Raw genomic sequence first — 15,335 nt, 5'->3', positions numbered from 1 at the left:
ATTTTGCCCACACATGACATAGGACTGGAATGTGGATTTGGCTGGGTGAGGGGATGTATTAGGGCCCTGAAAGTCTCTTTATCCTTCATGACTTCCTCAGAAGCAGCTCCTCTCGTCCTTCTGGACCAGTCCTGAAAGCAGTAGCAGATCAGGTGTAGATCAGTTCCAGGGCTGAACTCCACATGCTCATTCCCAAGTTAATGTTCGCAAGGTTCTTCCAAACACCAGCATGGGATATTTGCTTGACACCCCCCAAAAAAGCACACATCAGAACAAAATTAGACAAAAACTGCCCCGGGATAGGGATTCTAAGTATACTTTTAATAACAGTAAACTGGAGTTGACAGCATCATTTTGAAGAATATTTGAATAACTATTTAACATCCTGCCAATTGTGAATTTGTTCCTAGCAGTGGCCATCTTGAGAAAACATGTATTTGCATCAGTAGTGCAAGAGCGAAGTAGAGAGTGACCAGATTCCAATCTGCCTTAATCTAAGAATTTAAAGGCATATACATGGGAGCACTAATATATTAATATTAATTACTATTCTGCACTTTAAGCCAATTTTATAGCTTAATGGGATTCACAAGTTATTTAGAGGCTGTTGCATTGTGCAGTATCAGTGACAAAAAATAAAAAACTTACTTCTATGAAGGTAGTATACCACCAGTGTTTACTGAACATCCCCAATACAGTAATACAATAGCTTCCCATATATTACAAGCCTGAAATATGTTTGTGATAAAGCCCCACTTAGTTGCCTATCACTGATGTACAGTGGATACTAAAAAAGTTGTAATATTATAGCATGTAAGCGTGACTTGTTGAAAAAGGTCTTTGGGAAGTGAATTAATTACTTGTTAAGGATGCTGAATGGACAGGCATAGATAATCGTGTTCTAGTTACAGAGCAGGGACATCACAAGGCTGCAGCAGTACAAAGATTTGCCACTATGTGACTAAACCCAGACTTGGATGGGTTCTCTCCATGGATTATTCAATTCTCAGTGTGTCTGCTGAGACTGCCAATAAGGGGGCTAGGTGCATTGGTGGCATAGCCATGTTGGTCTCAGGATATTAGAGAGACAAGGTGGGTGAAGTAATATCTTTTACTGGACCACCTTCTGCTGGTGAGAGTGAGCAGCTTTCAAGCTATGCAGAGCTCTTAGGTCTGGGAAAGGTACTCAGTGTCACAGCTAAGTACAAGGTAGAACAGATCGTTTAGCATAAACAAATTCATAACTTTGCTAGACACTAAAATCATGGACTGAGTAGACACACTGGATTTATGGCTTATTACAACAATCTATAACCCTCTAACAACCCACCCCTAGCTATGTCCCTTCCCCCCCCCCCCCCCACACACACTTCCCTTCCCCCCTACGACTGGAGAGGTGTTAACCGGCCACTTCACCTTGAATGCTCTCTTACAATGTATTAACTATTATATTGCCTCTCACCTACCCTCTCTCTCTAATAAGGGACTAGAGAGACAAGCTGGGTGAGGTAATATCTTTTATTGGGCCAACTTCTGTTGGTGAGGGAAACAAGCTTTCGAACTACACAGAGCTCTTCTTCAGGTCTGGAAAAGGTACTAAGTGTCACAGCTAAACACAAGGTGGAACAGCTTATTTAGCATAAAATAGTTAATGCGTATTAATAGAACACTTCACCTTGAAAACTCCTCTCTTTCACCAACAGAAGTTAGTCCAATAAAAGAGACTACTTCACCCACCTGTCCCTCTAATATCCTAGGACCAACACAACTACAACAAAACTAAACAATAACGGGGGTCATTCATAAGTGGGACAACTGTCCACTGCAAGCTAGACAGACCATCAACTCATTTCACCCAGGTCAAAGACTTAAGTTTGTTTGTGTGTACATATACACACCCACCCACACAAAGCTATTATCAAAAAGGAAACCAGTTTTCATAGTGAAGACTGGCATTATTTATGCACTTTTTCCTATAATTAAATCTCCACACAACATGGTCAAGAAAGCAGTATCATGCAAACAGATCAGCTTCTATATGCTAGAGACTTTAACACCTCATTTTACAAACCTACGTTCATACATTTCCATTAATTCCGAAAAGTATCACAGCACTTTTTTTGGGGGGGGACGGGGGGGGGACGACAATAATGGGTTAAAAACAACCTTAAAAATATAGCTGTGTCATTTCCTCCCCCAAGCTCTTCTTGTAATATTGCAGTAAGAGGACAACATTGAAAATCCCAGTACAATTAGCATTTGAGAGAGTTGTTTACTCTTTTCTGTTTAAAGCAGTAAGAAATGAAGCCTTTCCTGCATTCGGTCACAGGCAAGCCCTCTTGGTACATATGAAGATGGATTCCACCAGGATTCTGTCCCTAACAGCACCTGTAGCTAGGAAAGTTTAGAAGCTGCTAAAGGCTGGACTGCAAATGCCACCAGTTCGCTAGCTACGGATTTGGCCTTTGTTCAGCAAGAAATATGTGCTAGATATATGCAAAGCCAGTTCCAGGAATCCCTCCTGGCACTTACCCATGTGCAGAGGTTGCTCAGTGAAGCCCTCTGGATAACTGGCGGAATAAGTCACTTCCTACAGCAAGTTCTCCAAGCCATTTCCTTCTGGCTGCCCCTGGGTCTCCCCCAAGACATACTGATTTACAACAACTTGCAGCTTACAATGGTGTTGGGGTAGGGGAGAGAAGGGAAGGGTTGTGTTTGGGAGGAACAGAACGGCATGCATGGCCCCATATGGCTGGACCCACCTAATACAGGAAGAACTGGTACTCAATGGCTCTTACTAAGAATCCAGCACTGTACATGACAGTTTTCAAGGTAAGATTGGTCCATCACTGGCTTGTGCAATGGTACAAAGCCTTTCATAGTTCACCCTATGGCTACACTGCATCACAGCTGGCTAACCCACTAAGTGGAATTTGATGTATATTCAATCAAGTACTAGAGATAAAACTTGGCTGACATTTATGAAGCAGAGTCAGCTAAGGGAGAAACATTAACGGTCATGCACTGTGTTATTTAGAAACCAGTTATGTTTCCATTTACACAGAAACATTTGGGTAAGAAGCTCCATGCAGACGCAGAGAATGCCAGATTGCCCCACCCTTGCCAGGATACGTTGCTGAATAATACTGGGGCATCAAGAGAGAGTTAAGGCAGGCATTTAGAATGCATCTAGTAAAAACTTCAGCAGAAAAATCCTTCTATTCCTTGAATCCCCTAAGTTCTCATACATGCTTGTTAAGATGTCTATTAAAATGGTGCTCTATGCCAGCAAGTTAAAGTATGGATTGGATGAATGGACTATAAGGTGGATAGAATGCTGGCTAGATTGTCAGGCTCAACGACTCAATGTCTAGTTGGCAGCCGGTATCAAGCGGAGTGCCCCGGGGTCGGTCCTGGGGCCAGTTTTGTTCAACATCTTTATTAATGATCTGGATGATGGGATGAATTGCACCCTCAACAAGTTCGCAGATGACACCAAGCTGGGGGGAGAGGTAGATATGATGGAGGGTAGGGATAGGGTCCAGAGTGACCTAAACAAATTAGAGGATTGGGCCAAAAGAAATCTGATGAGGTTCAACAAGGACAAATGCAGAATCCTGCACTTAGGAAAGAAGAATCCCATGCACTGCTACAGGCTGGGGACCGACTGGCTATGCAGCAGTTCTGCAGAAAAGGACCTGGGGTTACAGTGGACGAGAAGCTGGATATGAGTCAGCAGTGTGCTCTTGTTGCCAAGAAGGCCAACTGCATATTGGGCTGTATTAGGAGGAGCATTGCCAGCAGATTGACAAAAGTGATTATTCTACTCTATTCAGCACTGGTGAGGCCACACCTGGAGTATTGCATCCAGTTTTGGTCCCCCCAGCTACAGAAGGGATGTGGACAAATTGGAGAGAGTCCAGTGGAGGGCAATGAAAATGATTAGGGGGCTGGAGCACATGACTTCTGAGGAGAGGCTGAGGGAACTGGGGTTATTTAGTCTGCAGAAAAGAAGAGTGAGGGGGGATTTGATAGCAGCCTTCAACTACCTGAAGGGGGGTTCCAAAGAGGATGGAGCTCGGCTGTTCTCAGTGGTGGCAGATGACAGAAGCAGCAGCAATGGTCTCAAGTTGCAGTGGGGGAGGTCTAGGTTGGCTATTAGGAAACACTATTTCACTAGGAGGGTGGTGAATCACTGGAATCGGTTGCCTAGGGAGGTGGTGGAATCTCCATCCTTTTTAAAGCCCAGCTTGACAAAGCCCTGGCTGGGATGAGTCCTGCTTTGAGCAGGGTATTGGGCTAGATGACCTCCTGAGGTCTCTTCCAACCCTAATCTTCTATGATTTTAAGAGGAGAGTGATAGTAAGGCACTTCCTCCCCCCACTATGCAAGGCACTTCCTCCCCCCACAGAGGCTCAGTCTCACATGGCTTACTCCTCCTCCTCCTCCTCTGAAGACCAGGCTTGCTCTGCATCATCCTCCTCCTCCCATCCACTCAGTGACGACAGTACCAAGAGCGCCAGCAGGTCTCTGGCCGCAGCGAACGCCTCCAGAGTGGACAGCTCTGCGATCGTACTGGCGCTGCACTGTCCCTTCGGTGTCGACTGCTCAGCTAGGACCGGACTCAGCGGCGTCTGCGAACGGGCCGGAGGCAATGATGCCACCTGCGATGCTGAGGCAGAGGAGCAGCGTGACTTAGGTTGCACCCTGCTCTGCTCTCCATGCCTGGCCTTCAAAGTAGGGGAACGCTTCCTCTCTGCCAGGTGCTTCTTATGCATCTTTCTCGGCACCAGGGATGGCAAATGGTGCCAGGACTCCCATATGGCAGGAGGAGCACTCCGTACCGATGCGGAGGTACTCTGTGCCGCGTCTGACTGGAAGGTCTGAGAGCTGCTTCCATCAATAGGAACTCTAACTTGGCCTCCCAGTCCTCCTTCACATGGGGTTTAAATTTGCGGCACATCTATACAGCGATGTGCAACATGAGCCTCACCCAAGCACCTCAGGCAACAAAAAATGCAGGTCACTCAAAGGCACAGGGCTTGAAGCCCAGTGACAGAGGCACGCCTTGGCACTGGAAACAGATGAAACTCTACTGACGGAGAAGCACTAACTAAACAACTATTTACACTCTCACAATATGAAGAAACGAAGAACAAAGACCACTGAGAACAGCTTGCCACAGCAAGGAAAGCTGTCTCAGCAACTGTCATGGGTGGTAAGAAGGAATGAGGGGGCGCAGGGTCGGTTAGGACCTTTATACCAGCACTACAAGGGCACAGCACCAGGGGGCGCCAGAAACATCCCAATGGGTATCACCGAGAGAAAAATTTCTGGCGACTGTGCTCAGGGTGCACCCGCACCTACAGTGGAATCGACATGTGCAAGCACTTGAACACCACAGAAAGTGTGTTATAAATACACAGTCATGTAACAGAAAACCTACAGGGAAAGGATTCTTCACTTGCAGCACGACAAGTTATACAAGCTAATCAAATGCTGGTCTTCTTGGCAAATGCTTGTCTCCCCACCTCCACAGACCACAATAGGTAGAGATGGATGAGACCTATCACAAGAAATAATCAAGCCTATCCTCCCTGCAAAGGCAGGTTCTAATCCCAATAGAGGACATACAAGATATTAATATGATACCATGGCTTATTTTAGCTGAAATGTATCACTTCTTTCAGTGGATCCATGCTGTGTGGTACAACTGTCTTTTCTCATACCGTACTGAGAGTGAGATTAGTGCCATAGCTGATTTTTTATTAAAATGTTTTAAGTACAGAGTTCCAGCACAAGAGACTTTTCCATCTATCCTTAGCATATAGAATAGGCAGAGGTTATGGAAATTTGAAAAAATAAAATGGAAAGGAGCTGTTGGTACTTTGTACAAAATCAGGTACAAATAGCTGCCTCACAAGTCTTACACCTAACAAGGATCTCTAGTCACAAACTAGAGATCTTATAAAAGGGAAAGAGTACCAAACAAATCAGTTCTAGCCGGATTAAAATATGCCCCAAAAGCCACACTGCACCATCTCAGGATTATTTGAGTAGCTATAAGACATACTGAATTGCTCACGTAGTGAAAAAAAAGTTGCAAAAATTGTATTATAATAATTCATACTGTGAATGCTGCTGTGTCTGTCAGACACAGAAGGTGATGCACCGAAAGGTCTAGTAGTGTCTGCATCTGGAATTCTAGAATAGAAGGGGACAATAGATAGGTCGCAATTTTACTGTTCAGGATCTTGTTACAATTCCTGCTGTTTTCTACAGAATCTTATTACTCACTTTTAAAAGTTTATTTTTCTTCCATGCCACCACTAGCTAGTGGCTAATGCAAGGGACTGGGAGCCCAGAAGCATGGTTTCTATTCCCAGGTCTGAGACCAACTAGCTGTATGACCTTGGGGAAGTCACAAACCCTTGGTGCTCCAGCTATAAAACAGGGTAAGTTACCTCACAGAGATATTGTGAAGCATAACAGATTAGTGTGAAAAGTGCTGTGTGGTGCAAGCACAGAATACCTATAATTAAGTCTGCGAGTCAGTCATGGAAGTCACGGATTCCGAGACTTTTCAGGACCTCCGTGACTTCTGCAGTAGCTGGTGCAGCTAGCCCAGGGCTGCCTGAGCAACTCAGGTGGTCCCCAGGCCAGCCACACTGACTGCTGCTGGAGCAGTCTCGAGCCACCATGCCCCTTCCTCCTCCCCAGCAGCAGCAGGAGGAATGTGTGTGTGGGAGGGGGCTCAGGGCTGAGGCAGGGTGTTGGGGTGCGTGAGGGAGTGAAAGTTCTGGGCAGCACTTACCGGGGAGGGGAGGGGGATGGAGCTCCCTGGAAGCGGCAACGTGTCCCTACCTTGGTTCCTAGGCGAAGGTGTGGCCAGGCAGCTCTGCGCACAGCCTTCACCTGCAGGCACTGCCTCCACAGCTCCCACTGGCCGTGGTTCCTGGCCAATGGGAGCTGCAGACCAAGTGCTCAGTGCTGAGGCAGCGTGCGGAGACCCCCCCCCCCCCGGCTGTGCCTCTGCCTAGGAGCCGCAGGGACATGCCAGCCACTTCCAGGAGCCAGGTAGGGAGCCTGACAACCCTCTTGCCCCCGCAACACACCCGGGCCGCCCCCTGCCCCAGAGCACCTGCAGTGCCCCCAGGCCGCCCCCTGCCCCAGAGCCAAGTTTTAGTCAGGGGTATATAGTACAAGTCACGGACAGGTCACGGGATGTGAAGTTTTATTTACGGCCCATGACCTGTCCATGACTTTTACTAAAAATACCCATGACAAACATATAGCCTTACCTATAATTGACATTTGGTGAGAAACGGAGGGGAAGGGGAGAGTGAAACATGCTTCCACCATCACACCCTACTGGAATAATCAGGCTATTTTAAATGAAATTTAACCGATACTCCCTGCCACCCAGCAGGGGGCTTCTGCCCAGGTGTTCCTGAAAGCTGAGTTTCCATGTCACAGTCCAAAGGCTAGAAATAGACTGGGAAATTCTCCTGTGTTCATCCACTGAATTCTTGGATTTCCTGATCTCATTTCCTCTATAGCAATTGCAATAGAGGGCGAGCACAAAGCTTCTTTAACAGCTACTACAAACGGTTACATAAATCAATGAGAAAGCATACTGTGGAGTCACAACGTCTGCTTCTTACCTCTAGGGAGCCAAATAATTTTGCAGTGCCCAGTCTCAGGCACTAGTAATGGATGAGAGATTCCAGGTTTGAGCTTGGTTTGCATTTCAAAACCTAATGTCAGATTTAGGTTATGTAAATGGCTGGATATACTTGCTGATGTGGCAATACGGATATATATACTACGGGGCTCCAATGCTCATTTAAAAACACATTCCTAACTCATGTCTGTTTATCTGTGAAAATTGAGGGACAGAAGCAGGAGGAGGCACTTCCCAGTTCTCAACCTCCTTCCCCAAAAGCTGGAAGTAGCTCTCAGGCTAGGCCAAAGTAGTGAGAGGGGAAGGAAGTTCCCTTGATTTATAATTGAATTGGATGTTTACACATGTAAAGGGACATTTAAAATGGAAACAGTCATCCTTTGAGCCACTGATCTTTCCAGGTTTCCATTGCACGTTACATTTCTCCCTCTGGTACAACAATCAGAGACTCACTGACTGCTGAATGGTCTCTCTCCTATGTAAAAAGCTTTACAAGATTTCTGTTTTTAATAGAAGAGAGGATACAATGTGGCCTTGTCAAGGCTGCTTCCCCACTCTGAACTTTAGGGTACAAATGTGGGGGCCTGCATGAAACTTCTAAGCTTAACTACCAGCTTAGATCTGGTCCGCTGCCACCACTCCCAAATGTGCTAATTCCCTTCCGTGGGTAGCCTTAAGAGACTCTTCACCAATTCCCTGGTGAATACAGATCCCTTGGATCTTAAAACAAGGAGAAATTAACCATCCTCCTCCTTTCTCCCACCAACTCCTGGTAGATCAAGATCCAACCCCCTTGGATCTACAAGGAAAAATCAATCAGGTTCTTAAAAAGAAGGCTTTTAATTAAAGAAAAGGGTAAAAATCATCTCTAAAATCAGGATGGAAAATAACTTTACAGGGTAATCAAACTTAAAGAGCCCAGAAGAATCCCCTCTAGCCTTAGGTTCAAAGTTACAGCAAACAGAGGTAAACACCCTAGTAAAAGGTACATTTACAAGTTGAGAAAACAAAGATAAAAACTAACATGCCTTGCCTGGCTGTTTACTTACAAGTTTGAAATATGAGAGACTTGTTCAGAAAGATTTGGATTAATGTCTGGTCCTTCTTAGTCCCAAGAGCGAACCACCACCAAAACAAAGAGCACAAACAAAACCCTTCCCCCCACCAAGATTTGAAAGTATCTTGTCCCCTTATTGGTCCTTTGGGTCAGGTGTCAGCCAGGTTACCTGAGCTTCTTAACCCTTTACAGGTAAAAGGATTTTGGAGTCTCTGGCCAGGAGGGATTTTATAGTACTGTACACAGGCGGGCTGTTACCCTTCCCTTTATAGTTATGACAGGCCTATTATACATTTACACCTTCTATCCAAAACCATTTCTGTTACAGACTTGTGAAATTTCAAGTGTATATTACTAAACTAATATAGTAAGTGGCCTATTTCTCATGCTTTAACGGAATTCTGTGATGGATGGAATAAAAATACAAACACCATTTTCCCCATCCTGGAAACACTATAGTCCAGTAAGTATAGAGCCTGGAAAGAATAGCAACCTGGAATAATTCAGGAACCTTCATTGACTTTGGGTTTAAGGGATCCCCAATTAAGTAACTCAGTTACACTAAGGAGAGAAAATCTGGTTCATTATGATGAAACATGGGTATTATCCATCTTAAAACAGTCTTTGAAGTGGTTTATTCACTGTAGACATGCTGTACTGTAAATGGAAAATGAGATGAAGATTGCTTATTGAATCCACTGCTTTATTGACTAGAATGATGTGGGAAGACTCATCTATATTGGGTAACAGCGTTGACAAATCAGAAGGTGCCTTAAATAAGGCAGTGATGACATGAAGTGAACGATCCTTCCATTTCTAAAATTGAAAAACGTGGTTGCGTGTTTCACCTGCAATAACTAACAGTTGCTGTGATGCAAGTAGAGGATGGAGATGATTCACTCAAGGTCTCTCCCAAATAATTCTAACAACTCAGGAATTGCTAAAAATGACACTAGTTTCATATCTTACTAAGTAATCTCTCTACAGATCACTGAATTCCAAGACACAATCAGAGCTGAACCCACACAACAAGTTTGAAAGTTGTCCTGGTTACTATTTCATGCATTTCATGATAGATTTTTCTCCATTCATTACTAAGCAGCTTGATTTACCAAGTACTGAGGAGGAAATTCAAACAAGCTTTCTTGCTTTTAAATTTCCTAGTAACAAGTATGACTACAAAGAACAAAGAAAAGGAGAATCAGTAAGATTAAGATCTTTCATATCTCCCTGCAAGCATCGCTCTCAGGCTCATGACAAAGGTCTGAAGTGAAGAACAAAAAAATAGTGTGGAGTTCATTTCCTAAACACAAATAAAATGCTTTGATAAATCCAGCACTCACAGTAATGGTGAAGCACATGACACTTAGGCCAGGGATCACAATGGAAAGGTAAGCAGTGCTGGAAGTGGTCCAAGTAGGGTGACCAGACAGCAAATGTAAAAAAATCGGGATGGGGGTGGAGGGAAATAGGAAAAAGACCCCAAAATCGGGACTGTCCCTATAAAATCGGGACATCTGGTCACCCTGGTCTGAGCCTGAAGTACCAAAGTGAGATTTATATTGAGTAGATCTTCTAGGTTTTACAAACTGCACAGACACAGTGGTATCTGATCAGCCCTCTTTCTTACACGCTTTTATCAGCAGTGACAATTAATGTCATTAGGCTTCAGAGCTATCATCACTTCCCTTGAATAAGGGCACTCTTCACAGGAACTATTGTTTCTGGCTGTCTGCAGCAAATGTCATTGTCTCAGGTTTACCTATGGTTCATACTGGAAGGTTGTCTGAGACCATGCAGGTTAGGCACTTATTAAAAATGAATTCCAAGATGATAAAGTACAAGTTGTCGCCACCAGGACAGAGCACTAGCTTGCTAAGTCACCACAATTTGATCTAATTTGGTTCCTGCTCTTAGACACAGAGATGCAACAGTGCCATGTGCCCTCTTATGACAGATACTGTGCTAGACATTCTGTGAAGCTGTGCTAGACATTCTGGGATCTGTTCTTCCCTACAATGATTGCTTAAGGCTGTAGACAAAAATTCTCATAGTTTTGGATAAAGTTTTCAAATAAAACAGAAATGAGCAATTTATAATGAGCTAACAGTTACTGCTGTCCCTCATTCTTACTGAGAAAGACAATGACTAAATCCCATGAGAAGTGTGACTTAATCCAGGTTTCTGTGAATTTAGAGTCCTTGAAGGGCACCATATTGACAGCACTGGCTACCAGCAACCTCTGTTTGTCCACAGAACAAATGTTGCTTATCGATCTGCCTCACCCCAGACCTAGAACAGCCTTGGCGGGTGGCAAGGTAGTTCAGTTTCCATTCCCCTTCAGACACTTGTCTCTCGAGCCCAACTGTGCACCAGTCGCAGTAGATTTCTATATAGGCACTTTCCTACTGGATACTGGGTTTTGGCATGATACCAGCTCATTTCCCATAGGCTACAGAATGGCCATAAAATAGTAACAGCTTTCAGCCACTACCAACTTGGCCTGGTTTCAAACTGGCAATTAGAGATGAAAGGCTCCATATCGTGTTACCAATCCCTTGAGCTATTCAGTTCCCATTGGGTTTGTCTTTTTTCAAATGCATTCACTAAAACAAATTTGTAGTGCCGGAAAAAAAAAAGTTACACTATTGTTACTAAAATAACGAACTACAGCACTTAACAGTCTCCATGGCAATTATAAGAATACTGGGATCCAGTTTTACTGCACCACCTGCCAGCAGACCTGTCAATGCATTACTCAGCTACAAGGAAATGAAATTGGTATACAGAGTTCTGCCAATACACTTCCAGAGCCACATTCACATTAACCCCTACCAGAGCCAGTTTACTGCAATCAGCAATCACATAGGTATTTGTCCAATTTATTGCAGCTGTAGTCACTTAGAAAGGTGCAATCTTTGACTACTATTCTCAGCCACAAACCAAATTTTTCAGCTGTGACTTAGTTGAAGTTAGTTGTAATGTGGGCAGGGAAGTTAAAAAAAAATGGATTGTTAACCTCAGTGTCTCTTTAGCTCCCTCACATGTGCACCCCCACAACCTCCACTCGGCGTTCTCCCATTCATCTGGCAAGCACCTATTAAGTCTCCTCTTTGATTTCCTTCACTGCATTTTTCCTCTTCCTTCGTGCGCCCTCCCCAAGTCAGGAGACCAAGCCACCTCATTTGGCGTGAACATCAGGAACTGTGTTTCTTCTTCACAACATTCAGTTGGACACCATGGCACTCTCCCCTACAAGACTGATAATTTTGAAGAGGGGGAATATTTTCAAGATAAATGATTGCCCTGCATCAGTGTATATAGGCAGCTTCAACAAAGAACACCACAGGTGCTGCCTCTACAGGTAAAGATGAGCCAGCAAGTGAATGCCTAAATGTACTGGTGCCTGTTTTCGATGCAAGGCCAATATTTTCAATATATATAATTTTTAGCCACTTACTGAACCTTTTCATATTTGGAAAACATTATTTGACTAAAGAATTCTGTGATTCTCAGATCCTGAAAAGTCTTAATTTACATATGAGTATTTGTGATTTATTATTTCGCCTGGGTTGAAATTTCAATTACACAACAGTTAATCATGAACAGAAAAATAATTTCAATTAAAATAGGGAGAAAGACAAAGAGACACTGAAGGAGTTAATCAGCATGATTCATTTGTCAGGTTGCCATAAAAAGCGTCACCTGAAAAAGCATTAAACTTAACTTTGACTAATTCATTGTAAGTTCAGTAATTTCAAAAGCTCTGTGGTTACTTTTGCTTTAGTTACATATTGCATGGAGTCATCCATCAAACTCCCAGACATCTGATAATCCCCGATCATATACACAGAAGAATCAGAGTCCAAATCAGGAGAGATGCAAAATATCTACAGCATTATCTGGAACTGACCTGTCAGCTTAGTCACAAAATGGGCTTGTCTCGCTTGTTTGACTTCTGTGGAAACTTCATCGGGTGCAGTCCTGAAGCCCTGCTCATGAAAGCAATCCCACGGATATCAGATTGCTCACACAATGGCTGCAAAATTTGGCCCTTAATCTTTAGCACACTGGCTAGTTCTCAGGTGTTTAATACTTTAGACACTGGGTAGATTCTTAGGGTTTCAGATGGTCAGTGGGGTCACTGTGCTAGAAAGGGAGGATTGACTTCTGGCTATGGAGGTCAAATAAGGACAAACAATGGATGTATGCAGTAAGACATGGCCAAGGGCAGATGAGTGTATAACAGACTGTCTGCTTCTGCCTCTGGGGTACTGGAAGTGGTGCCTCATGCTTTAGGAGGCAAACAGGAAGCGTGGCTTCTGCTATTTGAAACCTACAAGGAATTGACAAACTAGTGATGTTAAGGTTGAGAAGCAACTGGAGAAATAAGCTGTATTTTTAAAACGCATCTCATTAAAGTGCAGCCAACCTTTACTGACATGTACCACTTTTCCCTTTGCTTTTCAGATGGTAAGCTCTGTGGGCAAGGGACTCTGCTAGGTAACTTAATTTCCCCATTTAAGAAGGCACATTATTTTAAAAGTACATCAGCTGAATATATATATTCAGTCTCTACTTATTTTACAGCAATAGCTGCTTGTCCTCTGATTAGGTCAAGAGTTCCCATAGTCATCCTTTAGGGCAGCTCTGCCAATGACCTGGTGTCAAGGTTGGCCAGATGTGCTACTTACATTTATTCTACTGTACTGTGACTAAATGTATACAGACAATTTTCTGCTAGGTGTGATATATGACTCAAGTGTTCCAGCTACATTTGTGTAATTGACTGAACAAACATTTCGTTGTGCTAGATATTTAAAAAATAAGAGCGCAAGTAGCTAACAGAAGGCTTGTACTCCACAGCCCTGACCTGATTTCACACCCTGCTTTATACCTACACTCAGAAGCCCCATGTTACAAGCATCTTTCAGGTGGCAGTGATCACCAGATAGATTTCCTCCAGAAACAGTAGATCTTTGGTCAGCTCAAAAAGTTAGTTACATTAAACACTTCCTGTCAGAACTGCAGCCACAAACCTTTCTTCCCTCATAAGAACATATGAATGGCCATAATGAGTCAGACCAAAGGTCCATCTAGCCCAGTATCCCGTCTTCCAACAGTGGCCAATGCCAGGGACTTCAGAGGGAACGAACAGAACAGGTAATAATCAAGTGATCTATCACATACTGCCCATTCCTAGCTTCTAGTAACAGGATAGGGACACCATCCCTGCCCATCCTGGCTAATAGCCATTGATGGACATATTCTCCATGAACTTGTCTAGTTCCTTTTTGAACCCTGTTATAATCTTGGCCTTCCCAACATCCTCTGGCAAGGAGTTCCACAGGCTGACTCTGTGTTGTGTGATGAAATACTTCCTTATGTTTGTTTTAAACCTGCTGCCTATTAATTTCATTGAGGGGGGAGAGGGAGGAGCCTAGTTCTTTTGTTTCTCACAGGCACATTGCTTTCTTCCTGCAACCAGTATGAAATCCTCTCTTTACAATGCAGAGGGGACACACTCCAAAACCTTGCCTTTGTAGTTGGTCAGTCATCCTTCCACCCAGCTCTACAGTAGAACTTTCCAGACTGCTTTGCCCCACATGCTGCTGGTATCACTCTACTTTCAGTGTGTGTATTTTCTTGTGACGGCATTATGAGATAACTGTCCAGATTTTCCCAGAATGTACAGACACAAACCAGATTCTGAGTGTGGTACTTGTGACTCATGGTTGTGGACATAAAGATGCAGCAATGAAAAAGCGCAACCAAGTTTGCTGTATTTAATTCAGGACATTGACCTAACTAATTAGAAAAGTACAATGGTATTTGTGGTGTAACTGGATCCAAAATGGATACAGCACGTTTGGCTCCACGCGCCAAATGTTTCATGGAAATCAGTTTTCTGTCAATTGCACTAAAAATGTCCATGCAATGCCCCAAAGAATCTTTACCATAGTTATTTTCATACTATTCATTACAAGTCAAATGAAGAGACCATCATGTCTTTTTAATGCAGAGTACTTCTGTTTGGGACTGGTACAATTGCTGCTGGAATACCATGTCCAGTTCTGGCACCCAAAATTCAAGGACGTTAATAAATTGGAGAAGGTTCAGAGAACAGCCAAAAGAATGATTAAAGGAGTTGAAAACCTGCCTTATAGTGAGACTCAAGGAGCTCAATCTATTTGTTAAGCTAAAGAAGGTTAAGGGGTGACTTGATTGCAGTCTATAGATAGCTACACAGGGAACAAATATTTAATAATGGGCTCTTCAATCTAGCAGAGAAAGGTATAAAAATAATCCAATGGCTGGAAGTTGAAGCTAGGCAAATTCAGAAACAAGGCATAAATTTTTAACGGTGAGAGTAATTAACTGCTGGAGCATTTTACTAAAGGCCAGGGTGGATTCTCTATCACCGATCATTTTTAAATCCAGATTGGATGCTTTTCTAAAAGATCTGTTCTAGGAATTATTTTGGGGCAGTTCCGTGACCTGTGTTAAACTGTAGGTCAGACTAGAACTAGATCGTAATAGTACTTTCTGGCCTTAGAATCCATGAAAAGTAATTCCTACAAAAAAACCCTAATT

At 43.5% G+C, this 15,335-nt stretch overlaps 1 protein-coding gene and 1 long non-coding RNA gene across 5 annotated transcripts in view; one reads left to right on the top strand and one right to left on the bottom strand.

The window, feature by feature from the left end:
- The window catches only part of OXSR1 (oxidative stress responsive kinase 1), a 124,638-nt gene that overhangs the window by 45,958 nt on the left and 63,345 nt on the right, over positions 1-15,335 (bottom strand). The window lies entirely within an intron of this gene.
- Positions 1-15,335, top strand: part of LOC135981909 (uncharacterized) — a 95,586-nt gene that overhangs the window by 40,334 nt on the left and 39,917 nt on the right. The window lies entirely within an intron of this gene.

Source organism: Chrysemys picta, chromosome 2, assembly GCF_011386835.1.
Source record: "Chrysemys picta bellii isolate R12L10 chromosome 2, ASM1138683v2, whole genome shotgun sequence".
NCBI classification, from domain to species: Eukaryota; Metazoa; Chordata; order Testudines; family Emydidae; genus Chrysemys; species Chrysemys picta.
Note: the sequence above shows the minus strand (reverse complement) of the source record. Positions and strands in the feature narration are given on the sequence as shown.